Source organism: Lissotriton vulgaris, chromosome 6 (assembly GCF_964263255.1).
Source record: "Lissotriton vulgaris chromosome 6, aLisVul1.2, whole genome shotgun sequence".
Lineage (NCBI taxonomy): Eukaryota > Metazoa > Chordata > Amphibia > Caudata > Salamandridae > Lissotriton > Lissotriton vulgaris.
In genome coordinates this window covers 219774527-219792242 of record NC_141694.1, presented here as the reverse complement: position 1 = coordinate 219792242, position 17716 = coordinate 219774527, and the positions used below count along the sequence as shown (strand labels likewise).

General features: G+C 51.8%; 1 protein-coding gene across 4 annotated transcripts in view; it reads right to left on the bottom strand.

Annotated features, from left to right (window-relative positions):
• The window catches only part of ITSN2 (intersectin 2), a 1355209-nt gene that overhangs the window by 942487 nt on the left and 395006 nt on the right, over positions 1 to 17716 (bottom strand). The gene's annotated exons all lie outside the window — the stretch shown is intronic.

Below are 17716 nucleotides of genomic sequence, written 5' to 3'. Positions count from 1 at the left end.
GTGGAGTCTGTGTTGTACTTACAATTGTTTCAGGGGGTGGAGTTGCTCACATTCCCTGAAGTTGTTTAAGGGTGGGGGACAGGCACTCAGCATGTTGGGGGTGGCGGGCGGTTCTTGTCCCATTGTGCAGGGAGGCAGGAAAGGGGTGCAGAGTTCAACAGGAGTTTGGGGGGGGGGTGGACTTGTTGGAGGCTTTTTTGGTTTCTTCCATCGGGGAGAGATAATCTTTGGATAGCTAATATGTCACTTGGCATTGCTACTGTTGACATTGGTATTGTGTTTTACGACAATGTCATGCATTTTGATTGCTTTGGTCCCGCTCTGAACGACAACAAGAGGCAGGCAGGGACGACCGATTTGCCATATTGGTTGCACAACTGCTGTATTCTGATGGCGCCAGGGCAGGGACTTAGAGTGTCCACTTGGGGGATAAAATTAGGAGGAGTATTGTCCTGCAATATACTCATCGACATGCCCTCGACATGGTATTGTTACAGGAGACTCACTTGATAGGGAATTCATGCATGGCACTGAATAGGAAGGGTAACCGCATGAATGTACACTCCAGATTTACCACGGGCTCTAGTGGGGTTGGGGTACTCCTGCGCAAGGGCTGTCCTTACGTGGTACAGTACACCTGGGTAGACGTGCAGGGTAGATATGCAGCAACCACAGGTATGTGGGAAGGTAGGGTAATCAATGTGGTTTCAGTTTACACCCGCCTGAACTGCAGCGCATAACAATGCAGGAAGTGGGGGCGCCAATGTTGGCCCTACCAGTAGGATCTCTAATACTGGGGGGAGACTTCAATTTGACTATTGACGGCCTACGTGACCGACACCCGCTAAGACCTGGCCCAGCACACGGCTCACAACTTCAGGGATTCGCAGATGCTCTGGGGGTGGTGGATGTAGGGAGGTGGTCACACCCTCACCACACACATTACACACATCAGTCGGGTGTCCATGGCAGTCAATCACGGATCGATTATCTGTTTACTCATGCCCAAGACATAAATGATTTCACTGATTTCACAAATCTGGCACAAGGTATTTCAGACCACTCCCCTATTTTGGCGGTTTTTGACATCCGACCCACTAGGCGTCCAGGCCCAATAATGATACAGCTGTAGGCCCTGAAGGTACCCCACGTTAAGGAAAGCCTCCAGCAAGACACAGATTACTATTTCGATGAAAACGTGGGATCGGTCACGTAGGCGGTTACAATTTGGGGGGCATACTAGCCGTAATCAAGGGCAGGGCACTGTCCTTGATGGTAGGCCACAGATCCCAGCATAACAGAAAGGTGGTGGAACTGGAAAGGGACATTTTAAAACTGGAGGGGGCTCTCTCTCTGGATCCTAATCCTGACACCCAACACAGGATCAACACAAAAAAAAAAGACAGGATTATACACAACTTTTACTGGAGGAGGCTACTATGCGGTCCCTAGCGTCATCAGATTTATGAACAGGGCGAGCTTAGGGGTAAACTTCTGGCGTGGCTTGAACGAAAGGAACAGGCAGCAAGATGGGTGCGAGCAATAACTGGCCCTGACGGCGTCCTGATAACAGACCCCCAGGGTATCGCAGAAGCCTTTGCGTCTTACTTTGAGGAGGTGTATCGTGTCCCGCAAACATCGCAAGCCTCAATGGCTGCAGACCTTTTTGCCACCATAGAGGTGGTGTGCCTCTCGCATCAGGATAGAGAGGTACTGGAAGCGGATTTCTCTGTGGAAGAGGGCCACAAAGCCATACTGGATGTTCGGTCAGGGAAAGCGATGGGTCCTAATGGACTACCTATCAAGCTTCTTAAACCGATGGGGACGAAACTAGCGCCCCACTTATTAAACTCATATAATGAATGTTTAGACTCGGCCTGCTACCGGCTGATATTCGTAACGTTGCCATTGTAGTAATCCACAAGTCCGGTAAGCCAGCGGGAGATTGCAAATCGTACAGCCCTATCTCGCTTCTTACAGTGGAAGTGAAAATTCTGGCCAAACTCCTGGCCAATCGTCTAGTCCCGTATCCTAATGATTTTATACATCCTGATCAATCGGGCTTTATGCCAGGTAGAAATAAGTCTAGAAATTCGCGACACGTACACAGGGTACTGGGGCGACTTGACACTCTAGAGGAGGCAGAGCTCTTGCTGTCACTTGATGCCACCATGGCATTTGATACAATCGAATGGGAGTATGTTTTTGCTGTTCTGGCTTGCATGAGGTTTGGACCCAAACTAATTGGATGGATCAGGCTATTATATACGCAGCCCACGGTGCACGTCACGGTAAACAATCACCGCTCTGCCTCTTTTCCCCTCCGTCGGGGTACGAGGCAAGGTTGCCCGCGGTCACCGCTCCTCTTTGCTATAGTGGTGGAGCCGCTGGCCATTTGGATTGGGGGAGATCCTGGTATAAGGGGCATTAAATGGACCAGCAAACACGAGGAACGAATATCGCTCTACGTGGTCGAAATTCTGCTATATCTGGCCTCTCCAGTACGTTTGTTGCGATGGGTGTTACACATCTTTCACATCTTTGGCGCACACTCGGGGTACCAGATAAATTGGTCCAAATCTCAGATGTACGCACTCTGGGGGAAACCCCCATATAGCCCTAGAGGTTATGGCATACCAGTGGCGGCGCAAGGTTTTTGACATCTCGGCATTTTGATCACATCCGATGTTAATCTTTTTTATGAGATGAATCTGAAGGTGCCCCTGCAACGCTTGAAGTAGGATGTTACGCAATGGAGGTCGCAGCCCCTTACTCTTTTAGGACGCATATCACTGTTTACAATGCTCGCCCTCCTGCGCTTTCTTTACGTGTTGGAAAATGCTCCTAATCCTGTCCCTGACTCGCAAATTGAGGGGGTGGTGCGGGAGTTGTTGTGGGAGGGTCGACCTCCACTGATAGCCATAAACAAACTAAGCATGGGGTGGTATGATGAAGGTATAGGGCTGCCGGATCTGCGCCTTTACTATCAGGCATTGCAGTTGACGGCCATTAACAGATGTGTGTTTGGACCAAACGATGATCCTAATTACAGAACATACCATTGGCTCATGGGGAGGGGTGCACAACAGGGTACCCTACACGAATCACCGGAAGTTACAGTTGACTGGCCCCACGGCTTGTACGGTGGAAATGTGGCATGGAATCCAGCGTAAGCTAGGGTGGCATAACCGTCTAACTAAGGTAATTCCGTTGTGGGAAACTGATATATTGGGTCACCTCAGCACATGTCCAGGATTTGATAAATGGGACATGATAGGGATCTCCAAGGTAGGGGACATGTGGGTGAAAGGGAAAAAGGCCACATTTGCTGAACTACAGGCCCAATACCATCTTGCGCCATCGGAGACTTTAAAGGTATCTCCAAATTAGCCATGCCATTGACTCTGCACACCCGAGGGGTACCCCCCTTCCGGATGCCTTCCCGCTTGAGGACCAACTCGTTAGATCCATTAGACCGTAAAGCCATCTCCCTAACATATAAAAAAATTGTGAATAATCGAGCTGATCCAGTGGTGAAACTACGGTGGAGCTGGGAACTTGATCTGGGGGAGATTGTAGATGAGGATTGGAGAGAGGACCTCGCTTCTCCCAGAGAAGTGGCAATCCCTATGCGACTCCGACTGGTCTAGCTCAAAGTGCTCCATAGGGTCTACTGCGATGCCAAATTATTGTTTAGGTTGGGTAGGAGACCGGACCCGATCTGCCTCCAAAGACTCAACCAAATTGGTACATTCACATACATCATCTGGGACTGCCCTCACATACAACAGTACTGGTCAGACATCACCCGGCAACTAGCCAGGGCGTGTAGCAAACCTATTACACCATCCTCCAAACTATGGCTCCTCAATATTTGGGAGGCAACTGACCTCTCACCGGCGGAGCAATCGTGGGCCATGATGGGATGGGCCATAGCCTAACGCAATATTGCCCAAAAGTGGGGGTGGACATGACGCCACGGGTAAGGGACTGGGAGAATGACATGGACTATGCCATGATTGCTGAAAAAGCGGTGTTCATGGGAAGAGTTTGCCCCAAAAAGTGAGGCCACAAATGGGGAAAGTGAAACAAATATAGGGGTGATCTTTGCACTTCTCCACGGTGGAACTGAGGAAGGAAAGACAAACATTGATGAACAGACTGGGAAAGACTGTTGTGACCCCCTCACGGGGTAGCCAATAATAGAACGTCTCTGTAGCTGGACCACATACTTGTTTCCTCATATTCTTGATGCACAAGTTACTACTTGTGTAACGATATCTGTAAGAGACATTAGTTAGTGATAGATTCCTTACCTTAGAATATCCCCAGGCGTCAGACTGGATCCGGAAAGTTTTGCGTAGCAGTACCCTTGCGCGTCGGTAGGCGTCGTCTGCGGCTTTGCGTCCGTCGTCGGCGTCGTGGGCGCCGTGATGACGTCGTCGGAGTACTTAGACGCCGCCTCCGCGTGCTGACGTCAGTTCTTAGCCACAGCTTTTCAGCGCCAGAAGCGCAGAGCCATGACAAAAACCGACACTGGTGCCAAGAAACTAGGGCCCTGAAAGGGGATGACCTTAACCCTAGATATCGGTTCGCAGAACGGGGAGGATGGGTGGGTCGGTAAGGAATCTACCACTAACTAATGTCTCTTACAGATATATCGTTACACAAGTAGTAACTTGTGCATCTGAAAGAGACACGTTAGTGATAGATTCCTTACCTTAGAATAGATACCCCAGCAATACCATCCCCGTGGTGGTGGGTCTGCGAACCAATATTTACACCAGAAAGTCCTGGAGAACGGAACGGCCGAAGTAGCCGTCCCTCCGGACTTGACTGTCCAGGCAGTAGTGCCTTGCAAACGTGTGCAACGAGGCCCACGTAGCTGCCTGGCAAATGTCCTGCAAGGGCACACCTCAGCCCAAGGCAGTAGTAGTGGCCGTGGCTACAGTGGAATGAGCCCTCAGCCCAACAGGGGGTTCCTTCTTAGCCAAGGAGTAACATGCCTGGATGCACATGATAATCCATCGAGAGATGGTCCGTTTGTGCACCGCTTTCCCTTTCTTAGCGCCCGCGTACCCTACAAAGAGTTGATCATCCACCCGGAACTGCTGTGTGCGGTTCAGATAAAATGAGAGCGCACGTTTTGGGTCCAGACGGTGGAGCCTCTCCTCCTCTCTCGAGGGGTGAGGAGGCGGAAAAAAGGTGGGCAATGTGATGGATTGCCCAATGTGGAAGGCCATGACCACCTTAGGCAAGAAGGAGGGCCTAGTCCTTAGAACAACCTTGTCCGGATGGACTGAAAGGACAGGAGGCTTACAAGAGAGAGCCTGGAGCTCACTCACTCTCCTGGCAGAGGTGATGGCTACCAGGAAGGCAGTCTTCAAAGAAAGAAGGAGAAGAGGACAGTTGTGAAGTGGCTCAAAGGGAGCGCACATCAGAAACGTTAGAACCAGGTTCAAGTCCCACTGAGGCATCACGAAGGGAACAGGAGGAAAGGTATGAGTGATGCCCTTCAGGAATTGATTTACGATAGGAGACTTGAACAAAGAAGGTTGGTCAGGCAGCCTCAGAAAGGCTGAAAGAGCCGAAAGATAGCCCTTGACAGTGCCCAGAGCAGAGCCCTGCTGGGCAAGAGAAAGAAGGAAGAGAAGAACCTCAGAGAGAGGGGCATTGAGGGGATCCACAGCCTTTGCTGTGCACCATGCCACAAATCTGTTCCACCTGCAGGCGTATACCGTCTTTGTGGAGGGACGCCTGGCTGCCAGAATGATGTTGCAAACTTCAGGAGGCAAGTCAAATGGCCTCAACTGTCGCCGCTCAATCTCCAAGCATGGAGGTGGAGACTGGACAGGTTCGGGTGGAGGACTTTCCCCTGCTGCTGCTGCGACAGAAGGTCCTCCTGAAGAGGCAGACGAACCTGGGGGATCGACTGACATACTGAGTAGCTCGGGATACCAATACCTTCGTGCCCAGTCCGGAGCCACAAGGATGACTTGTGCCCGGTCGCGCTTGATCTTCTTCAGCACTCTGGGCAGAAGAGGTATAGGCGGAAAGGCGTACAACAGACCGCAGCTCCACTCCCGACGAAAAGCGTCTTCGAGCGAGTGCCGCCTTGGAAATTCCAACGCACAGAACTGATGACATTGCGCGTTCTCTTCGGTGGCGAATAGATCTAACCAAGGCTCTCCCCATCGCAGAAAGAGGCCTTGCGCCACGTCCGAGTTCAGACGCCATTCGTGATCCATCGAGCACCGACGGCTGAGTTTGTCCACCCTGGCATTCAGAGAACCTGCCAGGAGTCACGCCCTGATGTTCCAGCCATTGCCAGAGACGCAGAGCCTCCTGGCAAAGGGTCCACGACCCCACTCCGCCCTGTTTGTTGCAGTACCACATGGCGGTGGTGTTGTCCGTGAACACCTGCACTGCACTCCCTCGGACAGACGGGAGGAATGCTTTCATTGCCAGATGAATCGCCCGCAGCTCCAACAGATTGATATGGAGCCGGGACTCCGCCGGAGACCAGAGTCCTCTGATCTCCTCCTCTCTTAAGTGGCCTCCCCAGCCTTGGAGGGACGCGTCCGTCACAACTACGTGCTCCGGTTGGGGAAGGGAGAGGGATCTGCCGTTGACCCAATCGAGGTCCGTGAGCCACCACTGCAGCTGTCTCGCAGTGCCCTCCGAGATCAGGACATGGTTGGACAGGTTGCCCCGGTGCTGGGCCCACTGAAACTTCAGGTCCCACTGCAGAGCCCGCATCCGCCACCGTGCGTGATGCACCAGAAGGATGCAGGAGGCCATCAGCCCCAGAAGCCGCAGCGTCAACCTAACCGAAACCCGGGATAACGGCCCGAAGATCGGAATCAGAGCCTGTATATCCCGAACCCGCTGTTCGGGCGGGTAAACCCGAAACTGCGCCGAGTCGAGAACCGCTCCGATGAAAAGGAGCTTCTGAGAAGGGCACAGGTGTGACTTCGGCACATTGATGGAAAATCCCAGCTGGTGCAGGAGATCCGCCGTAGTCTGGAGGTGGCTGACGACTGTCTGGGGCGAGCCCGCCTTCAACAACCAGTCGTCTGAGACCCCTAACCTGCGCAGATGAGCTGCGACCACCGCCATCACCTTCGTGAACACCCGTGGGGCGCTGGTAAGGCCGAAGGGGAGCACGGTAAACTGAAAGTGCTCGAGGCCTACCGTGAACCGCAGGTAACGCCGGTGGGCCGGCAGGACGGGGATGTGGAAATATGCGTCCTGCAAGTCCAACGCTACCATCCAGTCTCCTGGGTCTAGGGCAGTCAAGACCTGAGCCAGTGTCAGCATTTTGAACTTCTCCTTCCGGAGGAAGCCGTTGACGTTCCTCAGATCCAAGATAGGGCGTAGGCCCCCTTTGACCCTTCTTGGGTACCAGGAAGTAGTGGGAGTAGCAACCACGTCCTACTTCTGGCCCAGGAACGCGCTCGATGGCCCCCTTGGCCAAGAGGGCCGAAACTTCCTCCTGCAGGAGCCGCAAGTGATCCCCCGATACGCGGTGGTGTTGTGGTGGTATGTCTTGAGGGGTCGTCTCGAAGGGGAGGGAGTAGTCCCTTCGGACGATCTGCAGCACCCACCTGTCCGAAGTGACTGTGCGCCAATGAGAGTGGTGATGGTGAACCCTGCCTCCCACTGGCGTCACATGGGCCGAAAAGCACGGACTAGGAGGGTTTAGAGGTGGATGCTGCGGGGGCAGGTGTGGACTGGCTCCGCTTGTTTCCCCGACCGCCTCCAACGCGGTTACCACGGCTGCCGCCGCGCTGGACGACAGTTTGCGGTGAGTGGCTGGCGGCACGTGTGGGGGCACCCCTTCCTTGGCCATGAAAGGAGCGAAAGGCACCCATTTGCTGGCGCGGGGCCGAGAGGCCCAAGGACTTGGCCGTAGCCCTGGAGTCCCTAAAGCGCTCAAGCGCGTGGTCTGCCTTGTCGCCAAAGAGGCGACGGCCATCGAACGGCATGTCCATGAGTGTATTTTGGACGTCTGCCGAAAAGTTGGCGGATCTCAGCCAGGCGTGGCGTCGTACCGCCACCGTCGTAGCCATCGCTCTGCCCAGCAAGTCAGTAGTATCCAGTCCTCACCTGATTGAATACTTTGCTGCGTCCCGGCCCTCTACTAGGGCTTGGCCGAGTTTGGCCCGTACCTCCAACGGACACTCTGGCAGCACTTCCGCCACCGTCTCCCACAGACAGTGGGTGTAACGGGCCAAGAGGCATGCAGTGTTGGAAGACCGCAGTCCCAAGCTAAGGGACGAGAAGATCTTCTTGCCATAGTTCTCGTACCTCTTGGACTCCCTGTCCGGTGGGCCCGTCGGGAAGGCGGTCTGGGAGTTAGAGGCCTGGATAACCAGACTCTCGGGGGTGGGGTGGGTGGGTGGACAGGAAATATGGGTCGCCGGGGGGTGGCGTCTGGCCACGTTCCTATACCGTCTTTGTGGAGGGACGCCTGGCTGCCAGAATGATGTTGCAAACTTCAGGAGGCAAGTCAAATGGCCTCAACTGTCGCCGCTCAATCTCCAAGCATGGAGGTGGAGACTGGACAGGTTCGGGTGGAGGACCGTCCCCTGCTGCTGCTGCGACAGAAGGTCCTCCTGAAGAGGCAGACGAACCTGGGGGATCGACTGACATACTGAGTAGCTCGGGATACCAATACCTTTGTGCCCAGTCCGGAGCCACAAGGATGACTTGTGCCCGGTCGCGCTTGATCTTCTTCAGCACTCTGGGCAGAAGAGGTATAGGCGGAAAGGCGTACAACAGACCGCAGCTCCACTCCCGACGAAAAGCGTCTTCGAGCGAGTGCCGCCTTGGAAATTCCAACGCACAGAACTGATGACATTGCGCGTTCTCTTCGGTGGCGAATAGATCTAACCAAGGCTCTCCCCATCGCAGAAAGAGGCCTTGCGCCACGTCCGAGTTCAGACGCCATTCGTGATCCATCGAGCACCGACGGCTGAGTTTGTCCACCCTGGCATTCAGAGAACCTGCCAGGAGTCACGCCCTGATGTTCCAGCCATTGCCAGAGACGCAGAGCCTCCTGGCAAAGGGTCCACGACCCCACTCCGCCCTGTTTGTTGCAGTACCACATGGCGGTGGTGTTGTCCGTGAACACCTGCACTGCACTCCCTCGGACAGACGGGAGGAATGCTTTCATTGCCAGACGAATCGCCCGCAGCTCCAACAGATTGATATGGAGCCGGGACTCCGCCGGAGACCAGAGTCCTCTGATCTCCTCCTCGCTTAAGTGGCCTCCCCAGCCTTGGAGGGACGCGTCCGTCACAACTACGTGCTCCGGTTGGGGAAGGGAGAGGGATCTGCCGTTGACCCAATCGAGGTCCGTGAGCCACAACTGCAGCTGTCTCGCAGTGCCCTCCGAGATCAGGACATGGTTGGACAGGTTGCCCCGGTGCTGGGCCCACTGAAACTTCAGGTCCCACTGCAGAGCCCGCATCCGCCACCGTGCGTGATGCACCAGAAGGATGCAGGAGGCCATCAGCCCCAGAAGCCGCAGCGTCAACCTAACCGAAACCCGGGATAACGGCCCGAAGATCGGAATCAGAGCCTGTATATCCCGAACCCGCTGTTCGGGCGGGTAAACCCGAAACTGCGCCGAGTCGAGAACCGCTCAGATGAAAAGGAGCTTCTGAGAAGGGCACAGGTGTGACTTCGGCACATTGATGGAAAATCCCAGCTGGTGCAGGAGATCCGCCGTAGTCTGGAGGTGGCTGACGACTGTCTGGGGCGAGCCCGCCTTCAACAACCAGTCGTCTGAGACCCCTAACCTGCGCAGATGAGCTGCGACCACCGCCATCACCTTCGTGAACACCCGTGGGGCGCTGGTAAGGCCGAAGGGGAGCACGGTAAACTGAAAGTGCTCGAGGCCTACCGTGAACCGCAGGTAACGCCGGTGGGCCGGCAGGACGGGGATGTGGAAATATGCGTCCTGCAAGTCCAACGCTACCATCCAGTCTCCTGGGTCTAGGGCAGTCAAGACCTGAGCCAGTGTCAGCATTTTGAACTTCTCCTTCCGGAGGAAGCCGTTGACGTTCCTCAGATCCAAGATAGGGCGTAGGCCCCCTTTGACCCTTCTTGGGTACCAGGAAGTAGTGGGAGTAGCAACCACGTCCTACTTCTGGCCCAGGAACGCGCTCGATGGCCCCCTTGGCCAAGAGGGCCGAAACTTCCTCCTGCAGGAGCCGCAAGTGATCCCCCGATACGCGGTGGTGTTGTGGTGGTATGTCTTGAGGGGTCGTCTCGAAGGGGAGGGAGTAGTCCCTTCGGACGATCTGCAGCACCCACCTGTCCGAAGTGACTGTGCGCCAATGAGAGTGGTGATGGTGAACCCTGCCTCCCACTGGCGTCACATGGGCCGAAAAGCACGGACTAGGAGGGTTTAGAGGTGGATGCTGCGGGGGCAGGTGTGGACTGGCTCCGCTTGTTTCCCCGACCGCCTCCAACGCGGTTACCACGGCTGCCGCCGCGCTGGACGACAGTTTGCGGTGAGTGGCTGGCGGCACGTGTGGGGGCACCCCTTCCTTGGCCATGAAAGGAGCGAAAGGCACCCATTTGCTGGCGCGGGGCCGAGAGGCCCAAGGACTTGGCCGTAGCCCTGGAGTCCCTAAAGCGCTCAAGCGCGTGGTCTGCCTTGTCGCCAAAGAGGCGACGGCCATCGAACGGCATGTCCATGAGTGTATTTTGGACGTCTGCCGAAAAGTTGGCGGATCTCAGCCAGGCGTGGCGTCGTACCGCCACCGTCGTAGCCATCGCTCTGCCCAGCAAGTCAGTAGTATCCAGTCCTCACCTGATTGAATACTTTGCTGCGTCCCGGCCCTCTACTAGGGCTTGGCCGAGTTTGGCCCGTACCTCCAACGGACACTCTGGCAGCACTTCCGCCACCGTCTCCCACAGACAGTGGGTGTAACGGGCCAAGAGGCATGCAGTGTTGGAAGACCGCAGTCCCAAGCTAAGGGACGAGAAGATCTTCTTGCCATAGTTCTCGTACCTCTTGGACTCCCTGTCCGGTGGGCCCGTCGGGAAGGCGGTCTGGGAGTTAGAGGCCTGGATAACCAGACTCTCGGGGGTGGGGTGGGTGGGTGGACAGGAAATATGGGTCGCCGGGGGGTGGCGTCTGGCCACGTTCCTATCTACAGGCGAACCCGTAGCGGGCCTGGACCAAGTGCCCAAAAGAACGTCCGTCAAGGCCTCATTAAACGGCAGCAGAGGCTCCATGGAGCATGACTGCGGCTTAAGGACCTCAGTGAGGAGGTTAGTCCTCACGGCCGTGACGGGGAGCTCAAGGCCCAAGGCCTTGGCAGCCCTCATCAACACCATACCATAAGTAGCACCCTCCTCCGAAGCCACGGTAGGAGGAGAGACAAATGCAGTGTCTGGAGAGGTGTCCAGGCCACTGGCCTCCCCAAGGTCTCCTGTCCAGTCCATGTTAGACTAGCACTCTCTTGCCAGAGGGTCCTCAGACCCCTCCCAAATCTCCTCTTGCCCCACCTCCTGAGATTCAGGGTCGTAAGTGAATGAGGTCGGTTCATAGAAACCAAAATCTCCAAACGGCGTCGAGACCGGCGCCGATAGGCGTCGTCCCGACGTCGGAACCGATTGAAAGGAGGCATCGGGACGGCGCCGCCCGAGGACGACGCCGGAGGGGACACCACACGGACCGACGCCGGGGGGGTCGTAAGGTCCACCAGTGACGATCCATCGCCCGAGGAGGGTCCAGCGGCGCTCTGCGGCGCCGGGCCCGAAGGCACCGGCGGTGTCGGGATCGTGGGGCCCTGTGGCGCCGGGCCCGAAGGCGCCGGCGGCGTCGAGGCCGAAGCACCCGACGGCATCGGGGTCGTAGCCCCCGACCCACTAGGGCCCCCAGACGGGTTCGCTGGGCCCGAAGGCGCCGCGGAACCCGTCGGAGCAGAAAGGGACCTCATGGCCATGAGGAAACGCTTGATCTCCTCTGGCGTCGCGTTCAGCCCAGGGACCGGGGGGTATGGGGCCGAACGCGGCGCCCGCGACTCCCGAGGAGCCGCGTGGGCAGTGTCACCCGAACCCCCGGCCGCATCGCGCGAGCGTCGGGGGGAGTCAGAAGAGTGATGATGTCTCTTCGACTTCTTATGCTTCTTACCTGACGACTTGGACCCGGAGGAGTGGCGCCGACTCCCGGAGCTGTGACGGCTCCGTCCCCGCGACCTGTCCCTCGACCCCCCGTGGGACCGGGACCTCACACGGCGCGGGCCGACTGGCGGATTTCGAGTCGCCTGTGGGACCGCTCCCGCCTGGCCTTCCTCGAAAGGGCCCGATAGTCGGAGCAGGCCTCGTCGTCATGGTCGACGCCCAAACACATCAGGCACAGGCGGTGGGGATCCGTGACCGACATGGTACGGTCGCACTCGTCGCAATGCTTGAATCCGGGCATCCCTAACGGCACCGTCGGAGTCGTTAAGACTTCGAAATGGATCAAAAGATCACAAAAGTTTAGTCAAAAAGTGACTAGGGAACTGCTCTTTCCAGATCTGCGCTGGCTGGCGCGGAAAAAAGAACTGACGTCAGCACGCGGAGGCGGCGTCTAAGTACTCCGACGACGTCATCACGGCGCCCACGACGCCGACGACGGACGCGGAGCCGCAGACGACGCCTACCGACGCGCAAGGGTACTGCTACGCAAAAATTTCCGGATCCAGTCTGACGCCTGGGGATATTCTAAGGTAAGGAATCTATCACTAACGTGTCTCTTTCAGATCCTGCGATGATGTTGTAAATATAACTGACGAAATAATCTCTGGAGTTAAGAGGAATCATGTATCCCTGAAACTGAATGTGTTGCGAGACACTGTTATGATCTTGTTTTGCCTTGCCAAAGATGAATGTACGCTGCCTTGAACCGATGCCTTTATTTGTTTTCGATAAAAACTGTTTAAAAAAAAAAGGCATGTCAGAATGAACTTCTCACAGTCCACTTTGAGACCAAGTAATTCCATTTCTACTGAGGAGGCCACACTGCTCAGAAAGCTAAATCTGGTCAGATTACTTAAGGCAGGTGGGTGTCCATGGACGAGGCCCTGACGGCCTGGTTGGCCTCAAAAGACATACACATGAATAAATAGACAAGGCAGGCAAGATGCTCTACCAGCTGGAAAACTTGGGAATGGCCACCAGAAAGGATGAAGTAGTTATGATGTTATCTTGGTCTATGTTCTCAGACACAAATGAGGCAGCCTCTTTCTTTGCCCTTCCATTGACATAATGCAACATCTCTGATCACCAAACTAGAGAATTGCTGACACAGGTACTCTCAGAAGGGAACCATGAGCTGATGACTACCTGGTTGTGGCAGAAAAGATCACTGAGACAATCACTGCCACTGAATTTGGTAAGACTCCAGGCCAAAATGGTTTACCCATAGAATTCTTTACGGTACTAGCTTATCTTTAAATGCTGCACCTCTATACATATTTAACGAAGCGGTGGAGACCAGATGTCTGTTCAAAGACTGTCGTAAAAATAATCTTTAATTCATATTGAAGGCAAGACTGCCACTAGATTGCTGTGTCTTCTGACACCCTATCTCACCTATCACTAAGTGGCTTCAATCTTAGTTAAGGCCCTTGCAAATCTATTGACTATGGTCAATTCCTTACTGGTAAACCCAGACCAGAAAGGCTTTAGGTGGAATTGTGGCTCTTCTGCATGTGCAAGTAAGCCTGTCATGTGCAAACAAATTCTCAAGCCCTATTGCGCCGATTCTTGTGGACTTCCAGAAACCTTTAAATTCAACACATGCGGGAGGGGGTTGGGGGTGAGGGGGGTGTTATTCTTTCAGAATTTGGAGAAAATTAATATTGGCCCTAGATTACTGTCACATGTGAGGGTTTTTTATACAAGGCCTGGCCAGGATATGAGTCAATGGTGCCTTGTCAAATCTATTTCTGTTGGAACATGCACTAGACAGGGATGCCTGTTCTCTTCCTTCTTCAGCTTTGCAATAAACCCATTAAAAGCCTAGATAAAGATGGGTGGCCTGGTTCAGGAATTCGGTGGTGAGGGAGACCGTGAAAAATGGGTATAGCTATAAGATGGAGACATTCCTACACGATCTGCAATGGTTGGGCCAAAGACTTTTGAATATTTTAGACCTCTCATTACAACCAGCAATGGATCTCTGGGAAGAAATTGGGTACAGCCATTAACGGGAATAAATCAGTTGTTCTGAAACAAAGAGGGGAAAAGGTAACTTGCTGGCAGTCAAAACAATGTGTTAACCGGAGCTTTAAATATTTGTGATTATATGTCGAGGAAGATCTCAATATATATGCTTAAAACTCAATTTGGCCCCTTTTTAAAGATTCTACAAAAATAAATTAGAGAATGGAGTAGCTTCCCTTCTCAATATTGGGGAGGGTTGCCTTTAGAAACTGTAGCACGGCCAAGACTTCTCTACACAGTCCAAAGCTCCCGCCTCAACTAAGATCTCAGGCTAACCAGCTTAACACCTTCCGAGCGTCGAACGTTCAGCGCCCAGTGCTGAACGTTCGAATAACGAATGCTGACCCGTCGGCCAACGGTCGTGCGCAGCACTGGCAAGGTAGTGCTCGTGACGACCGTTGGCCGACGGCAGCACTTAAAGGGTTAAGTTTGGGAAAGCTCTTAAGACCTGACTTTTTCTAAAATACTATTGACCGGATGACAGCTATCCCACCCCCCTAACCCCTGACCCCAGGGCTTTAGCGCCACGATACAAGGTCTGGTTACAGTGCTATAAAGACACCATACCATACAATACAATACAAAGCTATTCTTAAGAAATCACCAATCGATTCTTCAATACAGTATGGTGCCTTACATCTGCATTTATGTAGGCAGGTTGACAGCCTAGAGTTTCCCAAGACAAATGAACCCAGTCCGTTTTTGAAGGAGACTTAGAGATGGCCGACATGTAACTCTAATATTGGTCACAAATGATTGGCTTTTTGACTGTAGAAATCAACTTGCTGTTTATTTAACAAGCACCCTATTTGAAGGACTCAAACCTTTTGAGCCTGATATCTATAGAGCCCTTAGTCCTCCCGATAACTATGATTGTTATTGACTGCAGGTACAAAGCCCTGAATCGGATAGGACTGTAAATTGATGGTGAGATAACACTCTGGCAAGGTCCTTGGCTGACATATTTGGTGAAGACAGGGGGTTTCAAGGCATGGGACTTTATTCAATTTTTAAGCCAATGGTGACTGAAAGGGAGACAGCAAAGTCCTTTAAGGACATGTCAATCGATTTCAAACTACGCAAATCTAGTTTTGGGGACATCTTTTAACTGAAACAAACTTGACCTCTTTGCCTGAGTAGAAAGCCCTCAGAGCAAAAGTAACACTTGCCATTTTGGGCCTGCAAGGTATATCAAATATATAATATTAACTATTGTTCAAATGCCCAGACCAATTTAAGGAGCTGTGGTCCTAATGGGAAGCAGACGTGGGCATGCATGTGGAAGAAGAGTGGAGAGAGTCCAGACTGGTGCATGGTAAACTGGCTAATTCAACTTCATTTTAGCTTGGATGCATATGGCATTAGACTCTTTTCACAATTCAAGTAACTCCACCATATACATATTACAAATTGGTTAAGGTCGATGGAAAGGACGACACCCTAACCTGCAAAAGATGCCATTGTAATGCAGGGTATTTTTTCCACATGGTATGGCGGTGCCTGATATCCCAAATATACCAGAGGGAAATTATATCCATCTTGTGGAGAATTGTGGGTTACTCCATTTACTTTACTCCCAAACCGAGGCTCTTGTGTTCGAAGGCACACTAGCCTTAAAGATTATGAGAAACCTGTCCTTCAAACTATAGTTGAGTAGGTAGCAAACTTGTTCTTTTTTGTTATATTGCATATTTATAAACATGTCAGTAGGAAAAGAGAGGGAATAGAACGCCTTGTGCGTGATGACATGAATTACAAATAGGGTGAACAGGTACATCTGTTCCATTTGTGACTGTCATTAAATTGGCTGCTGATGTTCAAGGGAAAGCAGCCAAGGGAAGGGGGTGGCTTAAAAACAAAAATTATGTTTACTTTGGAAGATTCGATATGTCTTGCTTGAAAATGCACACACACATTTTTTATTTAATGTTTTTCTAAAAGAAAAATGCTGTTTAAAGAAGTGTTCCAGAAAACTGGCAGGTACGGAGCTCGTTCACAGTTGATGAATAGCACAGAGAATCACAGAAGAGAGCACTGGTTGGGCATAACGAGATGTGGGATAGGAGGGAATGATCCAATCTTTCTCCTAAAAAGGAGATTTGGGAATAAAATCCATGACCCCTTTCTAAAGGTCAGAATGACTCAGTTGCTTTTAAAAGATAGGAACATGCCAGCAAGGGTAGTGGTGAAAGATAAAGGCAGCTAGGAAGGGGAAACCTTTTCTTTCCCCTGGAGTGAACCACATGGGGTGAGCGGGATGAGCGGAGGCAGGTGATGTGTGTTAGTCAGCCCATTTGTGTTGCCCCCTTCTAGTTGTGGATAGACTCGAAGAGGAGGGGTACAGTATGGTATATTACAATGGGTTTTATTGTAAAAATGGGTTTCAACTTCATTTACACTGTTTTTATATTTTGCAAAGTTGGTGCACAAAGCAAATAATAATAACAATTAAATTCTTTGCAAGTCCTGGAAGAACACTGGTCACCAACGATTTAAAAAAATACTGTTTTTCTACACACTGAAAACTAAATTCACACTAAACAGAAACAAAAATAGGATGTCAGGATTTTTTAGGTTGTTCTGTGGCAGTCCTGTATCTGTATTTTAAATCTTTTAATCAGTGTCTGCAGTTCCCCATACAATCCTTTATGTGTGTAAAAAACATAATTTTAACTGGCACTGCGTTTTAGAGTCTTCTAGCATTTCCAGTCCATAAATGGGCATTGCTGACATACCAATGATGCCGTGAGTTAAAAGTTACCAGTAAAACATCAAGGACAGCATTTCCCAAACTGTGGTTCACGACCCAATGGTTGGTCGTAACAGATTTCTGATGCTTCGTGAAAGAATAAAGATGCCTTTACATTTTGTATTTATCTTGTCACATTTGCTGTGCTTCAGAGACAGAGGTCAAGCATCAAGCTATGTCTTCAGACAAACTGCTGCTTTTTGCTTTTACAATGGCGACTGGTGTTTACTTGCCTTTCTCGGACTACAAAGTAATACAAGTTTTTAAAGTGAACAATGTGGCAATCTTGCTAGGGTACAGGGAGTGTGGAAGGAAGACTGTAGAATATCTTTTTTGGTAACACAACAAAATGTAAATACCTCTAAATGAACTGTACACATTTTTCTGAATAGATCAGCAGTCAGCAAAGCAGATGTGAAGCACTTTTTTTTGTAATAAAGTGTTATGCTAACAAAGATTAAAACAGTATTAAAACAAATTAAGAGAGATAAAAGTAACCATCGAGCTAATGCATTGTGTGTTCATATTTTCAGCTATGTATGAAAAAACCTGTGTAATTTCAACAAAGTGTGATAAAAGTGTATGAGACAGTGAAACAGAAAACCTCACTGAATGGAACAAAGTACTTCAACTTTCAAGACTCTAATTGCTAAGAGCGTATCAAACTAACACTCTAGATAGCTGTGAATAAAGATTCTATTTTTGAGTGAAATAAAAAGAATGTAAGTACATACT